The sequence below is a fragment of the Protopterus annectens genome, chromosome 7.part0 (genome assembly GCF_019279795.1).
Source record: "Protopterus annectens isolate FY-2018-M chromosome 7.part0, PAN1.0, whole genome shotgun sequence".
In the NCBI taxonomy this organism is placed as follows: domain Eukaryota; kingdom Metazoa; phylum Chordata; order Ceratodontiformes; family Protopteridae; genus Protopterus; species Protopterus annectens.
The window spans coordinates 1,974,970,778-1,974,992,803 of NC_056739.1; the positions used below are offsets into that span (position 1 = coordinate 1,974,970,778).

At 37.2% G+C, this 22,026-nt stretch overlaps 1 protein-coding gene across 1 annotated transcript in view; it reads left to right on the forward strand.

The window, feature by feature from the left end:
• MEF2A (myocyte enhancer factor 2A) overlaps positions 1-22,026 on the forward strand; it is a 1,032,288-nt gene that overhangs the window by 25,878 nt on the left and 984,384 nt on the right. The window contains exon 2 of the mRNA XM_044078398.1: positions 19,100-19,211. The gene's annotated coding sequence lies outside the window, so the exon portion shown is untranslated. The remainder of the gene's footprint in view (positions 1-19,099; positions 19,212-22,026) is intronic.

Here is a 22,026-nt window from a genome sequence, read left to right on the forward strand (position 1 = left end):
GTACAACTGGACCTTAAATCCAAATTTATTAAATAAAGAAGATATAATTCAGGAAACTCGGGCTGTTCTTGATCTTCTATTAGTTAATTTAACCAAACAACAACATTGACCCGATATTGAATGGGCGACAACCAAAGCACAAGTAAGAGGGATCTTTCTGCAAAAAGCTACCTATTATAAAAAAAATTCACACTAGAGATCTACAAAGACTGGAAACTAAAATCAAGTCATTAGAACAGGACTTAATTAGGAAATTTAACCAGCAAACAGAAAAAGAACTATTAAAATGTCAAAAGGAGCTCTTTTTGATACAAAGTAGTAGGTTGTCGTTCCATGAACATAAATTGTTGGCAAAATATGCTAGTCATATTCAAACACCTTCAAGGGCATTAGCCAGAATCATTAATCAATCAAAAGTACCTTTTCAGATCACTGAAATACAATTCAAAAATAATAGATATACAAAATCTGAAGATATTATGAGTATTTTTGAGTTGATTTATTCTCAAATTTATAGTGATAGACAGGAATTTCTCACGAATAGGACTAACAATGATTTTTTTACAAAAAATTATTTTTCCAAAATTTGATGATAACTCCCAAATAGATTTAATTAAGCCAATTTCCTCTAGGGAAATAATAGATACAATTAAAAAGTTGAAATCTCATAAAGCACCAGGTCCGGATGGTTTGACCGCAGAGTTTTATAAAACTTTTTGTGATTCCTTTGGCAAAATACTTCCACATATATTTAATTATATAATTAACAATAGAATTAATGAGCCTCACTTTAATGCATCCAGAACAATTCTTATACCCAAAGAAAATACTGACTTTCATAACCCGGATAATTATAGACCTATCTCTCTTTTAAATATTGACATGAAAATTTTGACATCTATCTTAGCTAATAGATTGAAGAAGGTAATAGACTCAATAATATCTAATGAACAGGCCAGATTTATGAATGCTAGACAAACCACTGACAATACTTTATCATTACATACATTAATTTCCTATGCCTGTCAAAAATATTAATGTTTATGCTCTCATCATTGATGCACAAAAAGCATTTGATAGAGTTGATTTGAAATTTTTGTTCGATGTTTTACCATACTTTAGTATACCTCAAGAATTTATTTTAACATTACAAATATTTTATAATAACCCATATACAACTTTATATATCAATAAAAATCTTTCTAAAATAATACAAATTAAGAACGGAACTCGTCAGGGCTGTCCTTTATCTCCTATATTATTTAATCTATATTTAGAACCACTATTTTTACATATTAAGCAAAATATATACCATAATGCCCCAATAATTTATGGTACTAAAATATCCATGACTGCCTTTGCTGATGACCTTAACATTTACTGTACGACTCCAGTTTCAGATGCTAAAAAAATACTAAAAGCAGTGGAAGACTTTGCTGGGGTATCCAACTACAAGATAAACCTTAAAAAAACTAACGTATTTCCTATAAAAACACTGAAACCTTTTTCTCTTTTACCACTGGTAGGACAAGTTAAATCGGAGAACAAGATAAAGTACTTGGGTGTTGTCTTTTCTACAGATAACAGAGATTTCTATGTGAATAATGTTAAGTTTCTTTGGGATCATATATTGTCCGACTTAAGAAGATGGAATAATCTGAAATTACCAACAATGGCAAAAGTTTCAATTATTAAAATGAATGTGCTACCCAGAATTTTGTACATCTTTAGAGCCACTCCAGTCTTGATCCCTAAGAAATTTTTCAAACAAATTCACACGGAATCAGCTAAATTTATATGGGAACCTAAGAAAACTAGAATATCATATGATAAACTGATGACTCTGAAAAATAAAGGAGGCCTAGATCTACCTAATTTTGAAATTTACTACTTAATAATAAATTCTAATAGAATTTTAAGAATAGCTTACTATGAGATATCTAGTAATAAATGGTCACCTAAATGGGTAGTTATGAATCATAAACACGTAAGTTTGAATATTAACCCGAAAGCTTTACCTTTTGTAAGTAAAGATACCCTTAAATTATTTTCTTTAATGGACCATATTAGAGTATATATAAGTTTAATACAAAATCTTTTCCAGTCATTAAATCTCTTGCAACACATGATGATTTTTCAACCTTTTCATAAGAACCCGAATTTGACAATCAATAATCAGTTAATAGATCTTAAAAATATCCACTTATAATTAATTTAAATTTACTTGAGATGTATCCATATCTTAATCATTCAATTCATGTTATATTGCAGGGGACGGATCTTCCTAAATCTTACTTAATAATATTGAGACAGTTAAAGGATCTTTCTATAAATTACTTTAAAGACTTCAGAATGGATGAGGAAATGTTAACTAATTGTTCAAACTTATGGTTAACTCTTAGACAAGATACCAAATTTATAACTTCTACAAGTGAACTGATAAGAGTTGAAATACCAAAATCAAATACTCTTGTCAAAATATTGGAAAGATAAAATACCTTTGATTGAAGAAAATAAAATATTAAAAGCAATTAACTTAACAATAAAATCAGTTTCTCTCCAAAAATTTATATTTACACAATTGGTGATATTTAATAATGCCTACTATACACACCTTAGCTTGCATAAATTTAACTTGAAAAATTCGCACAAATGTCCATACTGTAAAGATCAAACAGCGGACCTCTTGCACATGTTCTGGAGCTGTAAATGTATATACAAACTTTGGAATTCCTTAAAAATCCAGCTACAAAACATGGGTTATCAACATTCTACACTTTCTTGGGAATTCATGATTCTACATATCCCTCCTAATAATTTAGATAGAACCCAAATTATTATACTTATAAATATTTTCTTATTAATGAAACTTTATATAGCTACAAATTGGTTGACTCCATCTCAAACTTCATGGGAAAACTTTAAGGGTTTAGCCATGAAACATTTTAGCACATAAACTTTTAATCAAGGATAATAAAAGGAATATTAATAATCCGAAAGTGTGGGAACAAATTTTCAACATTATATTAACTTAATGTACCGAATTCAGCTCAACCCCAGGACATAAATACTTAATTTGAAAGTTGCTAATAACAATCCATTCTAATGATATTAGATCTTTTGACTCTCGTTATTAGATGTTACTTTCTTTTTTTTTTTTTTTTTTGTCATTGATTTTGTTTAACGGATGGAAGCATTTATGTAAATAGTGTACATAGTTTGCAGTATGGGTTTTAATAGCTTAATTTGGGTATTATTTGTATTTTCTTACTGTTGTTTTTTTTATTGTATGAAAAATTGTTAAAATAATAAGGATTTATTATTGAAAAAAAAAATTAAATCATTACATTTCCCTTGGATTCAATTTAAACAAAAACACAGAGCAAAAGTGTCCATTGTCCCCTCTACTATTTGAACTAGTTATTAATAGTATAAGAAGCAAGGAAAATATTGATGGATTCTCAATTTAATAAGGAGTATCAATCTAAAATACAGCTTTTTGCAGATGATATTTTGAACAACTTAAATCTGCTATAGTTAGCAATCAAAAAGTAGATGAGGAAATTGAAAAGTGTCAAGAAGTATCGCTGCTGAAATTTAATAATAATAGAACTGAAACTTTGGTGTTAAATCAGTTAAGGTAGTAAGCTTAAGGATATATATGAATATAATTGTGGAGAAAATAACTAAAATATTTAGGAGTAAAAATCTATTAAGATATGAATAAGATTATTAATACTAATTTAAAAAAAGTAATTGAAGTATTACTTGTTACAAATGGAATTGATGTTTTGTTTATATACTTTTGAGGATAGGTTGGTATATATGAAAATGATTATATTACGCAATGTTTTGTGTGTGTGTGCATTCAGTAGCTTTAATATCTGACAAAAAACTTTTAATAAAAATGGAAAAAATGTTAACTTTATTCTTATGGTAGTCTAAAAGCCGAGGAGTACTTATAGAGATCATATAAGATTATGGGAGTATGGTTGTATTAGCTTCTCAGATGTAGAATCCTATTTTGTTGCTGCAAAAGCAAATTTTAACTCTGTTATACACTGAATAGACTCAACTTCTGCTAGTCAATGGAAAATCATTCAGGAGCAGATTATACTAAATTCTTAAAAGTTTATAAACTATGATAAATTAAAATATGTAACAATCCTGTCATGTGGTTAATACAATTTACCTTGGAAGGAAATTTAATTTAAATCTCTAGGCTCTGCATATAAGAAGTCAGTTCTTAACACAATTAAGAAATACATTTTTAAAATTCCATTAATATCAAAATGGAAAATTTTGTGCTTTCCCATTGGACATACCTCTAGATTTAAAATGAATTTACTAATAAAGGAATGGATTGCCATTGTGATCTGATTGCTAAGAGGAAAAGCTAAGTCACCAGAATATTTAATGAAAGATTATAAGTTGGACGAATCTGTTAACCAGTTAATTTCATCCATCAGTAAGAAATTAAATTAACTTGTAGACAATGTGAAGAGGAGCAGAAAAGAACACTATTTCTTCATTAAATTAATGTTATCAGAGGTGAATTGACCTACAAAGGAATATTGTCCAAGTTGTACAAGTTAATTATAAATAATAATTTTGATGCAAAATTTTGGAACTTTTTAGATAGTAGTGGATTGAGTGACTCAATACATGGGTAGAATAGAACTGCGTTACTTAAATCAGTTCATCAGATTTCTTCAGACTTATACTGGAAAGTTTGTATGTGGAAATACATATGTAGAATGTTTGTTACTCCCTATAAAATCTCTGAGTTAAGTAAAATGACTTCTTCAGTTTGTTGGAGATATAGTAAAGATGTAAAAGCTGATTGGACACACATGTCTATGGATTGTGAACAATTAAATCTATATTGGAAAGAGATAAGTATATTTTAAGGGGTTATGGTCTGATAATTGTTCTTTAACTAGATCAGTAATGCTAATGGATGCGCCTATTCCTGTAGCTATAAAAGGCAAGCAACAAAAATATTTTGGAGTCTTTTGGCATTTGCTAGAAAAGTTATTATAAAATATTGGAACTTGAACTCTGTTCCTACTTTCAAAGAATTTTTAAATTTAACAACAGTACTGCGGTGGTGGTGCTGTGGTAGCGTTGTCGTCTCATAGTAAGACGTTGTCCTGTTCGATTCTCAGCTAAAGCGTCTTCTGTGTGGAGACGTGCGTGAATGGGTGTACCTTCGTTGAAGGTTGTGTGTCAGGGCTGGCAACTCGGCACGTAAAACTCTACTCCCAATCATTAGCGGACCGGAGTTCCGCTGTGGCGACCCCTAATCGGGAAAAGCCGAAAGACACAACAACAACTATGTAAAACTGAAAAAGAAGTGATGAGAATAAGATCTGTTAACCATACTAAGACTTTTAGTGGTTGGGGTAGCCTTGAAATGTTGCTGTTGAAATGCCAAGACTCTTAATGTGTTGTTAATTGTACAAGACTACCTTGATGATTCAGTATATTCCAAACATTGTATAGCAGTATGTGATGTTGAATTTCTTCCTTTCTGTGTATATATTGTAAATATGTTAAATTAATAATTAAAAAAAAGACTGATTGTATTTCATTTTTCTTGACTATTATTCAAAATTTCTTTAAATTAGATAGTTTTCAGAATGTCATTTTTCATCATGTGACCATTAGTCTCAATTACCCACAGTCTAATGATCACGTCAGGATGACCCTATGGATTGTAAATGCCATATGAAAAAAAAAATAGCTTATTGTAGAGAAGCAATATATTTGCTATGTGTGAATGCAATGAAGGATTGTTGGTCGGTATTGTAAGAGCCACACAGTAGCGAGAATTCCATGAAGAAGAAGAAAAAAAAACCAAAGAGAAATCCAAACTGTGTTGGAAAATTCTTGAAGAATGCTGGGACAGACTGTAACACATTTATGATGGGATCCATAGATTAGTATTACACATCTGTGCAGTGCTGATGTTCAAGGGGGTCACTGTACAAGTTGGATCTCTGCTACTCAAGACATGCCCAAGGGGTTATCCACACCTTTACGACTGCTGCCCCACATGTTACTTAGCAGTGCATTAGTCATTATATTTCTGTGAATCACAGTCCTGATGTTCTCTTTTCACACTGATTTAGCATACATGTATATGTGTATGTGAGTGTGATAAAAAATTCTATACAATTAAATACTGGAAGTCTTTATTATCAGGATGTACCCTATGTCAGGAAGTTGATATCCTTGGGGGAAGGGATATGTATTTTATGTGAAGGTAGCTGACAGCTTATGTCAGCTGATCACAGACAAACATCAGTGTACATCATATGTGCTTGTCACATATTAAAATGTGTTTAATGTGGGCACAATTTCAGTTAATCTTATTTGAATATTAAAGCTGTCCACAGTCAGTTGAGACAAACAAGGCAAAACTGCATGTAAAATCTAGTGTCCACCTTTACTTGTTTAGGTAAAACAAAAAAAAGATAATTGTGAACTGATACTCATGGCTAGCCATTGAGGGTATAAACATTACTTCTGTGTGATTTGTTTATATTAACTAATATTGATATAACACTATAATCCTGTATAAAAATGGGGACAGCAGGTATCTAACAGCAGCAATGATTCAAACATTCTAAAAGCAGCTGTTCTGTTAAAGCACAGTTTATAACTGAACATCCAATATTCTCTCCTGAAACATTTTCTAGGAAATGGAAGACTGCATCAGAACTGTAACCGTGGGTTGCTAGCAAACACTTGTAGGCCTATATGGCTGTTAAAGTGTATCTTGCAACCAAGCTGCATTATATTTTTATGTTTGTAAAGAGTATGTTTGCGGCATCTTTTGTGCGGGGAGGAACATCTCTTTAATGACTTGGCATTACATAAGAAACTCATGTATAGCTCTCCATAAATTAGCATTTTCCTTCCCTGGAAAGTACCGCAACCTTCACCCCCCCTTAACCATCACCGCCACCAGCAAAATTCTGTGTACTGACAAGCGTGAAATGATTTAGCCAACCTCCTATCTGAGGTACAGTGTAGTCCTTAAGGGTAGATTAAGTTGTACCTCTCATCCTGCAGACATTGAAAATGGGAACAGAGGCCCTTGAAAAGTAGGTATATACAGCCAAAAATATGGGTGTTTAATTACCATAAAAGCTGGATATCAGATATTATATAACTCCGCTTCCAGTAGTAGTGTGGGATACTACTTAGAAACACATTTAAAAAACAGAGTGACAAACATGATGGAAAAATATAAGCACAATGGCAAAGAGATAGTGTAAAATCTGTTGACTTTGATGAACTGTAATGCAAAATAATAGCACAAGAGGACATTTGTTTTTGCTTTAGAAAAAAGGAGGTGTAAGATACGTGTCCTCTTCCTTTAAATTGTTGTTGCCACTAGTATGTTGGTCATGTAGCATGGTTTTCTGTATGTCAGTTCCAAAAATCTTATGTGGTAAAGGAGACTCAGAAAATTGTGTGAAGGTGTAAGTCAAGCTAGAAAATAAGGGCATGCCTCCAAAAATAGGGACATCCTTTGCAGGGGTTGAAAATGGAAATAAAGGGACAGTTGAGGGGTCTGTATTAAGAGCAGCATGTACTACAGGATCCAAGTATAATTCTTTGAAACGTTTACTGAGAATTTTCAGAGGGTTACTGAGGTATTGCCCCATGTGTGTAGGCATCAAATGTGGGCTTACATAAACCTGTCAGTCTGACAATCTGCCAAGTTGCAATATATATGTATATACAGTGGATATACAAAGTTTACACACCTCTGTTAAAATACCAGGTTTTTGTGATATAAAAAATGAGACCACAATAAATCATTTCAAAACTTTTCCCACCTTTAATGTGACCTATAACCTACACAATTCAATTGAAAAACAAACAAATCTGTTAGGGGAAAAATGTAAAAATAAAAAAAAACATACAATAAGCTGGTTGCATAAGTGTACACACCCTTAAACTAATACTTTGTTGAAGCACCTTTTGATTTAATTACAGCATTCAGCCTTCTTGGGTAGGGAGTCTTATCAGCATGGCACATCTTGACTTGCCAATATTTGCCCACACTTCCTTGCAGAAGCACTCCAAATCTGTGAGATTGCAAGGGCATCTTTTGTGCACAGCCCTCTTCTGGTCACCCCACAGATTTTCTAGTGGATTTATGTCTGGGCTCTGGCTGGGCCATTCCAAAAATGTAATCTTCTTCTGGTGAAGCCATTCTTTTGTTGATTTGGATGTATGCTTGGGGTCATTGTCGTGTTGAAAGGTGAAATTCCTCTTCATCTTCATCTTTCTAACAGATGCTTGAAGGCTTTGGGCCAAATGTGACTGGTATTTGGAACTGTTCATAATTCCCTCCACCTTGACTAAAGCCCCAGTTCCAGCTGAAGAAAAGCAACCACAAAGCATGATACTGCCACCACCATGCTTCACCGAGGGGATAGTGTACTTTTGGTGATGCAAAGTGTTGTTTCTGTGCCAAACGTACCTTTTGGAATTGTGGCCAAAAAGTTCAACCTTAGTCTCAAGTGGGAAAATGTGCTATGGTCTGATGCTTTTGGGAGACTTGATGTATTGTTTTGCAAATTTTAGCCAAGCCTGGATGTTTTTCTGTGTAAGTAAAGGCTTTCGTCTTGCAACCCTACCCCGTAGCGCAGACATATGGTGAATACTGGAGATTGATGTCACATGTAGTACGCAACCAGTACTTGGCAGAAATTCCTGCAACTCCTTCAGTGTTGCTGTAGGTCTCTTGGCAGCCTGTCTGACCAGTTTTCATCTTGTCTTTTCATCAATCTTGGAGGGACGTCCATTTCTTTGCAACATCACTGTTGTCCCATATTTTTTCCACTTTTTGATGACTGTCTTCACTGTGTTCCATAGTGTCAAGAATCCGACCCAAGTAAGTCCAATAAAAACTAAGTCCCAATAGCTGGCAGAGACAAATATTGTAGAAAGAATCGAGTTCTCAAAGGTTAAAAAAATACAATTTATTTTCACATAAGTACGTAAGCGCTTTCACGGTTCCAAAAGACCGCTTTTGGAACCGTGAAAGCGCTTAAGTATTTATGTGAAAATAAATTGTATTTTTTAACCTTTGAGAACTCGATTCTTTCTACAATATTTGTCTCTGCCAGCTATTGGGACCTAGTTTTTATTGGTGTTTCATAGTATATCCAATGCTGTGGAAATTTCTTGTACCCTTCTCCTGACTGATACCTTTCAATAATGAGATCCCTTTGATGCTTTGAAAGCTCTCGGTGAACTATGGCTTTTGTTGTAGCAGGCAACTGAGTAAATGTCAGGAAAATCCTACTAGGGCAGCTGAACTTTTATTTGGGGTTAATCAGAGTCTCTTTAATTGATGGCAGGTGTGTACCCAAGAAGACTGAATGCTGTAATTAAATCAAAAGGTGCTTCAGCAAAGTATTAGTTTAAGGGTGTGCACACTTATGCAACCATCTTATTGTACGTTTTTTATTTTTTATATTTTTTCCCTAACAGATTTGTTTGTTTTTCAATTGAATTGTACAAGTTATAGGTCATATTAAAGGTGGGATAAGTTTTGAAATTATTTATTGCAGTCTCATTTTTTTATATCACAAAAAGCTGTAATTTTGACAGGGGTGTGTAAATTTTTTATATCTACTGTATATGTTTGGGTCTATTTCATACTACATATGACCGAAATTGAAAACAACGAGATGACAACAATGAATGTTCACAAACCCAAAACTCAAGACACCAAGAAACAGATGCGGATATTATTGAACCTTTTAGCATTTGAATGGAGATCGCTGTACAGTGAGGACTGGGACATTCACCCTTTTCCCCACTGTGCGATCTCGAAGTTGGTATATATAATTCAGAGGGAAACCTAGAAAAAGGTTGTTGTGAAGCTAAACAGGACACCACATTCATTATTTCACTGGAACGATTATCATCCAGAAAGTGCTCCGTGTTTGCCACAGAAGTTGCTGTAAATCACAATGTAGTTTAAAGGGACAGACGTCTATTTCTCTCCTATAATTGATTGAATGTGTTTGTTTCTGTCTTAAGTTTTGCTTTTGTAAACGTTCTTTGTTCAGCAGTTTCGATGTTGTCATCTTGTTCTTTTTAGTTTTGGTCATATGTTAATTCATTAAACTGTCACAGATTCATATATTTAGCTATACATATGTATATAGGTTTATTGTTGAGTCTGCAAAGTGACTGCTGTCGACCGGCATGTAGTCGAAAGGCAGTTTTCAGATAGGCCGAATGCTGACTTAAAACATATCGACTACACTACAGCGAATAGGTAGTGTAGTTCGATTATCTGAGTTTGGCATTGTGAACAGAGATCACAGTTCAGTGAGGAACAGAGAATTAACCCATTTCCTCAGTGCAGTCTCAGAGTTGGTGTATGTAATTTGTATTGGGTGTGGGGTTGTCCTGGTACGGTAAGCCGCATAGCATGGGTGACTGACATCACCTCCTGCTAAGTTGAATACATCGAACTATGGGTGTTGGTGTATTCAGTTTCAACCTGGTCGCATTTTTGCCATTCCAGACTCAAGATTTTGTGTTGAAGATGTGACCGGTCGATGTATTCAGTTTCAAGGTTTCAGTAGTAAACTATAATTTTGTGTGTGTGTGTGTGTGTGTGTGTGTGTGTGTGTGTGTGTGTGTGTGTGTGTGTGTGTGTGTATATAAATATATATATATATAGTTATATATAATGTGTGTGTGTGTGTATATACATTAGTTCCATCATTATGGTTGAATGTATTTTTGGTCAACAGCTGTTTATTCAATTGTTTTTGATTGATGAAACAGCTGGTTGACAGATGTCAGAGATCAAACAATTACCAGGACTGGGGAATATAACTTTACTCCATGTTTGTGCAATCTCAGAGTTAGTGTAAATAATTAACAGGGAGTGTGAGGATGCAGGGAAGCTTGCCCCCCCCTGCTCCTGCAGTTAAACAATGTTTTTCTCTGTTTTTAAAAAGTTAAATTTGTCGCTGGTGCTTGCCTAGTTGAGTGATGGCATGTGCATTTTCAGTGTTATTTTGCTGACATTGTGTTGATTCAGTGTATGCACTGAAAGGGTTGTTTCAGCGTGGTGACAGACATGCATCTCTGGAGTTATTTGTCAAGAAGTATAGTGCTCCCATGTAAACCCTTGTATAGTTTCATTTTTTTTCCATTTTTTGTTTAATTGTATTTGTTTATTTATTTTTTATTAATTTAATTTGGGAAATAGTTACCTTGTTAAGTTTGGGAACTGTCTCCAACATTGCATTGGTGATGTAAACATCTATTACAACAAAAAAACGGAGATATTATATTTCAGAAAATAGAAAAATTAATTAAGTAAGAGAAAATTAGTGTTTTTTTTAGATTGTGTTGTTAATGTTCCACAGTTGAATGACAGTTTGTGAAGGATTATTGGCTTTGATTTCTTTACATTGGAAATGTTTATTTGATAGGTGTTCGTTGTGATCTTCTGCTGATTTGACTACGCTTATGGTGAATGGGTTTCAGTGATGTTCTTCATCTCACATTGCTGCAGTCCTTACACTTGGGTAGTCCGCTGTCCTCGGTCGGCCCGAATATCAAAGTATTAGGCTGACGTCGGTCAAGGCGCTTAAGACTGACATCAGGACGTCAGGGTACAAATGCGCATGACCGACGTCATAACCTCAGTCTTTTTTGCCGCATGGTCCGATGCAGAAGCAGCGTTGCAAGTGCCGTTCGGCGTTCTGAAATTTTTCGAATTCGGAGTTTCAGACCGAGTCAAAGTTGGCTAAGTACCCCGTTGGGGAATATTTTAGTTTTTTCTTGCCTCAGTGGTTTACCGGATGTCAGAAAAAGTGAATAACTGTATTTCTTGTGGGAAGCAGATACCGCATAGGGACTATCATACTTTGTGTATTCCTTGTTTAGGGCCTGAGCACGACGTTGTTGGGTGTCGCTTTTGTGCTAGGTTCAATAAGCGCACTATTAAGCGAAGGTTAGATTGTGCCAGGTTGGTCTTCGGGAAGTGGTGCAATTACAATATGCCGTTGGATGCTCCGACGCCCGCTTCTTCGAAGAAGCGCAAGGACAAAGCAGCTAAACCCAGGCAAGAAGAGTCGTCCGTACCGGACGCCGGTTCTTTAGAGGCGTCAGTGGAACTGGTGGTTCCACCGGAGGCTTCTCTGGAGTCTCAGGGGGAGACTTTGATATTGCAGGATGTGGCCTCTCAGGAGGCAGGTCAGGCTGAAGGGGCTTCTCAAGTTACTGTACTCCCCTCCCTTCCTAAGGTGGTTAGGCCCTCTCCTTCTGTTTCCAAGGCTTCTCCCAGAGGCAGGCCAGGTTTAGCTTCTGTTGGGGTCACTCCTAGTTCTTCAGGATCTGTGCCCAAGAAGCACATGCTTAAAATGGCAGAAGATTTAATTACTTTGATTAGAGGTTCTTTGCCCCCTCCTGATAAGAGGCCTAGGGTGGAACCAGAGTTGGGGAGTTTTGAGCAGGCTTCGGATGTTTCAGAGTCTTCAGCTGAAGACTTGCAGGAGTACTCTCCTTATTCTGATTCTGATGCAGATGATTCCACTCCTTCTGCTTCTCCTCCAGAGGATTTTTCTTTTTCTGAGACTCTTCATTCCATGAGGGAACATTTTAAGTGGGAAGGTCAGGACTTCTCTGATTCCAGGAAAAGGCTGAGGGAATTTTTGCTTTTACCCCAGCATAGGCCTTTAGCTATACCACCTGTTCTGGATGTTGTGGAAGATGTGTTTGCAGAGGCTTCACTTAATCCTGATTCTTTGCCTCCTGCTCCTGTTAAACCGGATAGGTATTACAGGGTGCCTGAGGCTCATAAATATCTTTATAAGAGTCCTAGGGCGGACCCAGAAACTGTTAGTCAGGGACCTAAGGGTGTCAAGGCCTCTGTTGTAAAAAATCCGGTTCCTCCAGATAAAGAGGCCAGAGCTTTGGATAGATGGGGAAAGAAAGTCTATACTTCTTCCACCTTAGCTATGAGGGCTTTGAATTGCCAGTTTCACATGTTGAAATATCAAAACTATCTTCTTACTCAATTGAAGTCTAAGGTAGATGCTCTGGCGGAAGGCATTGAGTGTAAAGAATTACAAGATTTGGTACATGTCTCTGAACAGGTGGGTAAGCACTCTTTACAATGTGGTTTTGATGCTGTACAGGCCTCGTCTAGGGTGGCTGCCACTGGGTCAGTTCTTCGCAGGCACGCCTGGCTGAGGGATCAGAATTTATCTGACCATGTTAAGACAAGGATTTTAGATGCTCCTTTACAGTCTGATGTGTTGTTTGGTTCTCCTGTGGAGTCAGTCTTGAAGAAAATGGAAGACAAGGCTAAGTCTATGCAGGCTGTTAAAGATTTTTTGCAGGTTCAGCCTCCGAAGTTTAGTAGGAATTGGCCTGCTAAGGGGTGGACGTACCCTTCTTATGATTCACAGTCCAGGGGTAGATCTAGACGTGGTAGGAGCAGAGCTCAGAGCTCCTTCAGACCTAGAACAGGGAGTTCACCTGCACAATCTTCGGGTGAGGGCAGGGGCCAGTCCTTTCGTAAACAGGCCCAATGACCTACCTTTTCAGCTGCCAGATCCTTCTTGCCTGGCAGCACCTTTGGGAGGAAGGTTGGCACTTTTCAAGGAAAATTGGAGTTTGATTACCCAAGACAGATGGGTATTGGATATCATACACCAAGGCTACAGGTTTTATTTCCATACCTTGCCTCCTTTCAAAGGCATGCCTGACGTTCCTCCTCAGCAAAGACTAGAGGCTCACAAACAGATTTCTCTGCTACTTCAAATAGGGGCCATACAACCGGTCCCTCTGTCAGAAGTGGGCCTAGGATTTTATTCTCGCCTGTTCCTAGTACCAAAGAAGGGGAACACGTGGAGACCAATTTTGGATTTATCTATCCTCAACACTTATCTGGACATTCCCAAGTTCAAAATGTTGACGTTACAACAGCTTTTGCCTCTGCTGGGCAAAGATCACTGGATGGTGACTCTGGATCTCAAGGAGGCTTACCTTCATGTTCCTATCAGGCTAAGTTGCAGGAAGTATCTGCGTTTTCGGGCTGGGACTTCTCATTATCAGTTCTCTGCATTGCCCTTTGGCTTATCTACTGCGCCCAGAGTGTTCACGAAGGTTCTGGCTCCAGTGATAGCTTTCTTCAGGCTAAGAGGAATACAGATTTATCCTTATTTGGACGATTGCCTGATTCTGGCCCAAGGAAAGGACGAACTTCTTCATCATTTACAATATGTGATAGCAGTGCTAAGATGCCTGGGGTATTCTGTGAACGAAATAAAGTCCAGTCTAGTACCCTCTCAGGACATGTGCTTTCTGGGTGTGAGACTGAATACAGCATCCCAGATGGCCTTTTGACCCCGGACAAACAAAAGAATCTTTCTCTTTACTTCCATCAATTGTCTCATCAGTCCAGGCTGACTGCAAGGACAGTCCTTCAAGCCTTGGGGTTCATGGCATCTTGTATTCTGGTGCTTCCCAATGCCAAACTGCATATGAGGAAGCTACAGTGGTATCTCAAAAATGTATGGACACAGCACTGCCAAGATATGGACACTGTCATTCAGATAATACCTTGCATTCGAAAGGAATTTTTGTGGTGGGCTCAGGAATGTCACCTAAACAAGGGACTCTCTGTGACCCAGCCAGAGGCGAGTCAGATTCTAACGACAGATGCCTCAGACAAAGCTTGGGGAGCTCATCTAAATGGAAAGTGGGTACAAGACACGTGGCCTGCCAGACTTCAACATCTACATATCAACTTGAAGGAGATGTTAGCAGTCCAATTTGCATTAATAGCTTTCAAGGATTTACTTCGTCCAGGGCAGGTGTTGGTTCTAACAGACAACACAACTGTCATGTGGTACATCAACAAGCAAGGGGCAACACATTCTTATCCTCTATGCAGACAAGCAATGATTTTGTGGGAGACTGCTCTCAGTTTACAGCTAAATCTTCAGGCAAGGTTTCTGCCGGGAGCACAGAACTCCTTAGCAGATGTGTTGAGCAGACAAATTATGGATCCCCACGAGTGGAAATTGGATCCTCATGTATTTCAGAAATTGACAGTGTTATGGGGAACTCCAGACATAGATCTGTTCGCTTCTCCACTAAACTACCAGCTGCCAAAGTTTTGCACAAAAGGTTTCATCCCACAGCTTGGAAAGTGGATGCTCTTTCATTCAATTGGAGCAATCTTCATGTGTATGCCTTTCCACCTCTGCCTCTCCTCCCAAAGGTACTCCTGAAGGTCAGACAGGACAAGCCAAAGATGATTTTAATAGCTCCAGATTGGCCTCGACAGCACTGGTACCCATTACTGAGAAGTCTGGTACGGGAGCCTCCATGGCCTTTACCTTCGATTCCACACCTGCTGTCTCAGGAGAACAGTCATTTACTCAATGTCAAACTTCACTCTCTTCACCTAACAGCCTGGCATATTCTGTTTTGAACCCTGGAGGGTCTCAGCTTCCACAGCAAGTTTTGAATGTTATTTTGGAGGCCAGAAGGCCTAGTGCAAGGAAAGTGTACGCAGATAAATGGAAGAGATTTTTATTTTGGAGTACAGCAAAGGAATTTGATGTTTCTGAGCCTAATTTAAGTGTGGCTGTTCAATATCTTACTGAGTTACTGGACAAAGGTTTGTCCTTCTCTTCTATTAAGGTTCATGCTGCAGCAATTTCTGCTCACTATGACTGTGACCCACCATTGTTTTCTCATCCTTTGTTTAAGCAATTCCTTAGAGGGGCAAAGAATATAAGACCCCCACGTAGAGCTCCTACTCCTGCTTGGGATCTCAATTTTGTGTTGGAGAAACTCACTCTACAACCTTTTGAGCCTGCAGCTACTGCTGAGTTGAAATATTTATCATGGAAGACTGCTTTTTTGTTGGCCATTACCTCTGCAAGAAGGGTTTCTGAATTGCAGGCCCTTATGGCGGTTGAGCCTTTCTTAATTTTCCATAAGGATAGGGTATCTTTGCGTACTAATCCTTCCTTTATGCCTAAAGTGGTTTCTAGTGTGGCTTTAAACCAAACTATTCATTTGCCTACTTTTATGCAAACCCCCAAAATAAAGGGAAAAGATTTTGCACACTTTGGATGTACACAGGCAGTTGCGATATTATTTGAGCAGAACTAAAGGGTTCAGGCAGTCTCAGCAGTTATTTGTTTCATTTGCTTTGGGTTCTCAGGGCAAGCCTGTGTCAAAACAAACTATTTCTAAGTGGATTGGGTTTTGTATTGCTTTCTGTTATTCCCATCATGGTAAGGAGATTCCAGCTGGGATTAGGCCTCATTCCACTAGGGCTACTGCCACTTCTACAGCTTTTCAAAGGGCGGTGGCAACTAAAGATATTTTGGAGGCAGCTACTTGGAGTTCAGTGCATACTTTCTCTAAGCATTATCACCTTCCACTTTACTCTAAATCTAGGGCTGGTTTTGCCACTGCAATTTTACAGGGCATTTTGGCAGCTCCTACTGCTTTATAGTTTTGCCATCCTCCCTTACCTCTGCTTTGGGATTCTACCCAAGTGTAAGGACTGCAGCAATGTGAGATGAAGAACATAGTACAGTTTTGTACCTACCATAAATGTAGATGTTCGAAGATCCACATTGCTGCAGTCCAATTTACCCTCCCTCCTTCCCCTCTGTAGTTAGAGGCGGTTGTGTGGGTTGAGTTGTAAATATTGTGGATATTGTATATATTGTACATATGATTAGTGCAAGGGTGGTTGGTTGGTTTTTGCTGTCTTTTGGTTTTGACCTTTCTTTTTAGGGTCTTCTGACATCTGGGGCAAGAAAAGACTGAGGTTATGACGTCGGTCATGCGCATTTGTACCCTGACGTCCTGATGTCAGTCTTAAGCGCCTTGACCGACGTCAGCCTAATACTTTGATATTCGGGCCGACCGAGGACAGCGGACTACCCAAGTGTAAGGACTGCAGCAATGTGGATCTTCGAACATCTACATTTATGGTAGGTACAAAACTGTACTTTTTGTTGATTTATCAGCCGTACACTTGAAATAACATGCAGTACAATGGAGGTAGTTATGTTTGTGTCTTTATACCTAAATATTACCCATTTGTGCCTGGCTGTGTGCTGCAGGGGGATGTGTTCCTAACTTTGAGTAGTGGCTTTGGCATTGAAGGAGCCAGGTAAGTGTGTGGCCTCCTCACCTCTCCCATGGAAGGGAGAGCTTGCATGCTCTAGGGGACACATTAGACTGTGCCAACTGCTTGGTGGAAGGTTGAGGAGCAAGGATTCCTGGAGGAAGTACCCCTTGCAGAAGCAAGGGAACATACTCCGCTGCCAGCCCATTGCACACCCAACCACTATGTTCGCCAGATGCATGCATCAGGGATGAGGAAACTAAAAAATAAAGCCTCTGTTCTCCCACGAAGGTTGTCTGAATTATGGCCTCACCCAGTCGAAGCTTGCCCATGTGATGGGGAACGAATAAGCCAAATGGCCACAAAGGGGCTGATGATTGACAGACAGTGAGAGCAAGGAGAATATATTTGGAAATGGTACAGTTATATATAGTCACCAACTTCTAGCACCTAATATGTAAAATTGAAGGGATTCAAACTGCATTTGCAAGGAGACTGTACAAAACAGCAACAAATTCCTTTATAGATAAATAGAATCATCATAGTTTGGAGGCTAGATAGTGGTATGTAAATCAGTGTGTTTTGGAATGCTTGGAACTGAAATAGTGTAAAACACTTAGGTTCATAGGCAAATACAAAGCTAGCTGCCATTTATGGGCCATTTTAAGCCTAGTCGTTTTCCCTTTCAAAGTGAAAAATTAAACATTGTTCCTTGTGAAGCAAGGTAAAACACCTTGACCATTATACCAGCCCCTACTAACTCCCAAATTCATACTCAAAAATTATTTTTTGAGGCAGATAAAAGCTACAGATCTATCACAGGTTTGCAGAAAAGGTGATAACGTGTCTTAGTGGTGCTGTGAAAATAAATTTCTTGTTAAAATGAAGTGTAGCAGCATTTTTAAACATTTTGAAAGAGACCAATATATCAGTGAGTTATACTTTTTAATTTTAATATGGCTTGATGTAAAATTACCATGGTCTCTCAGTATTAACAGATAAATTATACAATGACCCCCAATTAATATTTGAAAATGTGCACGCTGATTGGCCAGCATGCCCATTGCAAATCTGACAGTGTACCAAAGGAAAGGTCCGGTCGCCCTGACTTTTTTTCCGTTGGTATATTGTCCAAGTTTTAATTTTTTTTATTAAAAAAAAATAAAGCTGTACTCCCGACTCTGCAGATACGAGAAAGACAGCTTGAAGAAAATACAAGGAGAATCAGGTATGTGTTATTTGTATTTTCTTCAAGCTGTCTTTCTCATACCTGAAGAGTGGGATTGCAGTTCTCCTACCCCTAAATTGCCCCAAACTATTTTTTTTATTTAAAAAAAGGAAAAGGAACAAAACAGAGCAATAGAGATCTTCTTTTCTCCGTTGCTTACTTTTTGAAGTGCTGATGTACTGGGTATGCGTGGGGATGCAAGTCCCATACGCATGCCCAGTACATCAGAAATAGGAAGAGGATCTCTACGAGCTGCGGAAAGATAGCAAGGAGGCATTATACAAAGCCATTATTTAAGAAAAGTAAGTATTTTTTTCTTAAATAATGTCATTGTATAATAGCAGTAATCCACTTCTGGGTGTGGGTAATGCTGGATTTACCCACGGTTGTCTTTCCTTGTGACCAAACCACACCAACCGTGGGTAAATCCAGCATTACCCACACCCAGGCGTGAGTTATTGCTTAATGAATATATGACAGCTTGTGTTAAGATTAGTACTTAGTGTCTATTTTATATAGCTGGTACTTTGTCTGTATGATTTGATTATAATGACACAGAAGGCCTTAGTGCATGCCATCATATACACGTAATCTGACATATTGATCCTTCTGTCACAAGATCACAAATTGAGAGTTTTTTTGAACATGTAACATTTGCCAGTAATTTCAGTGGGCCCACATGTCTGCATTTTCTCTCTTTTTAGGATTTAAAGACTAAGAAGAATTTGTGGCTAAGAAAAGAGGTTAAGGGTCTGGATTTCTAAGTGGATTTTACAACAAATTCTCAAGGATATATCAATTAGTTTTATTTGTCTGGTAAGTTTTTTTTGGCGTTTTCTTAACATATGTGAACAGTGCACAGCTATTCCAAAAAAGTGTTTTATTTGATAAACTACACTCTAAATTCTTTGACATCTTACAGGTGTTCAAAACTAAAGAGTATGGGCCTTGCTAAAAAAAAATTTGCACATTTGGCAAATATATTTTTAATATTCAAACTGCATAACGTGCAGTAAGTGTAAGACTATCCCTAAAACATAGATATTTTTAGAGTTTAATATTCTTGCTGCCAATAATGCAGTTGCTATTGTTTTTTTTTCTGGTTGCTGAATTTGTAGTTGTTTTGATTTTTCTTTTTTTTCTGCTTTGCTTTGCGAAATTTATTCCTTTCAATATTCTGTTAAATATTAAAGCTTAACATCTTTTGTTCACTTTAGAATATTCTAATCCTTTGTGAACATTGTATTGTATTGAAAAGATAGTACTGCTCAGCTCATACATCTAGTTTGGTAAAGGTTGAGTGTAAAATGAAAACCAAATTTAACAGTGATGGAATACGTTGGAAAAGTGATTATTGTAACTTTTTTTTTCACCTGGAAATACCCTCCTTCTTGCCTGAGCTTTTGAGCCTTTCTTCATTTGTATGCAAGACTTGGTTCCATTTACTAGTGAACAGGTCAGAGAGTGAACTTAATGTCAACTGGCTGTTGCTTGCTGTTTAGATACATTTTGGGGAGACTTCTAACAAATTAAAAAGAAAAAAACAAAAGTAAACAAATTGCAATATTTTTAAAATCCTTCAGTGAGAGCTCTTGCAAATGTGTTACAACAGTCAAGAGACAACTAGCAACTTATGTCTGCTGCCTTTTTTATTTTTATACTTGTTAGTGTTTGTAAGCCCTTTTGCATAAGGGTAATCCCTGATGCATGATTCTGCTTATCTTTTGTTTGATGTATGCCTATTATAAAGTCGGTGCCATACAATATCATTGTTTTTTTCTTCAGCTGTTATCAACTGTATTGTTTTTAACCTTCAAGTAACTTTGTTGATCATTGAGCCTTATTTCCAGTTGATATGCATTGGGTTCTAGGTGCTTGGAGTTGTATTTTAGAGTTTTTGTTAAAATCTTTTTGAGCCAAAGATGGCCTAACAAAAATTGTGGCCAAAGAAAGAAGTTAGTTCTTAGTCTTCATTATTTTCTTGTATCATTTCACCACTCCCTAAATGGCGAAGAATGCAGTAAAATAACTGTGAAAGAAATAATAGATATAAGCTGATAGTCTGGAGGCTTCTTGGCCCACAAAAGTCATAGGGTTGTAGAAACTGTCTGGTACATTTTAGAGCCCCCCCCCGTTTTTTTTTGTTACAATTATGGCCCAGAAAAATATCATGTTTATGTTAAAAAAAAATTCAGTCTCTCTTTTTTTTTTGTTTTTCTTTCAAGGAAGAAATAGTTGTGCCTAAGGTTTAATGATCAGAGTTGACAAAAAGTAGTTCCCAATAAACTGAGAAGATAAATGTTTGCAAAGATGCATGAATCATATCAGAATAGTGCCATCTGTCTGTCAAAAGAAGAAAAAAGAATGCTAGTTGCTGTCTTTGTATCTCCTTGAAGTTAGATTGGGATGAAAATGAATGAATAAATGACCTCGGTCAAATATCTGAAGTTGCTGCTGTTACACATCATACTTCTTGTCTCTTCAGCTCCACCCTAAGAAACAAATACCTTCTGTGTATCCATCTGACAACCAGAATCTAGTAATATATTTTAACATTAACCTCAGATGTATATTCACAATATGCCTCCTTACTCTTTGCCACCCAAAGTTAGCCACCTGTTCTGCTAGCTGATTGCAAGAAAGGAGAAAGTATCCTAGTCTTTCTGATATTCCCAGACAGTACACTGTTCTTGCACAAGCTATTATGATGTGTACATACCTCTGAGATATGATTGTGTGGAAAGTTGAGTAAATGACCGCATTTTCACAACCCCACAAAAGCCACAGTGACCTTCTGTGCATACCTCAGAGGTTTAATTATGAAGAAAATTAGAGAAACAATGACCACACTTTTTCTAGTCCAAAACACATTATAGTGACCTCTACACACCAGTGAGATTTGATTATGAGGAAATTTTAAGAAATAATAAACTCACGGTCCCAATCCCCCACCACCCCCACACACAATCTATAGCAACCTTCGATACACACCTCCAAGCAAGACCATTTCTACAACATATGGTTCCAGGACAGAAGCCCTGACTAAGCCTGTGTCAAACTCCATTTTTGCAACCTGAATTGTGGACACTGTCTGAAGCTGTATGTTCTGAGATGCATTCATGTTATTTTTGAAAGATAATGACTTCTAGTGTATGGATCAGTATGATTATGCTCTGCATCTAGTGAAAAGCCATGCTATCATCAGAAAGGTTCTTAACCAAGCTTTTATTAAGTAACTCTTACTACTGTTAAGATCTAGTCACACACTAGAGCATTAACTGCATTTAACGGGTACCGCAAAGGAGCAGTGGTAAGCTGTAAAACACTTCATTTGGACTTTTTTCTAAAGTTTAACTGAAGTGTTTAATAGTTTCCCACCACTCCACTGTGGTGGTTGCTCTCTGTATGGCAAGTGTGTTACAGCACTACTGCACATTTACTCTAACTTTAGAATGTATGGCTACTGGATCACATCATACATTAGCTTCATTTGTATGTTTCTATGAAATTTCTATGCATTCATTCCAAGTATAACTCCTATTTATATTATTTACATTTTGCGTCACAGATATGCTTCTGTTATGGCGGTGGGCAACTAAAAAACCTGCTCTTCTAGATCACTAAGTACCCC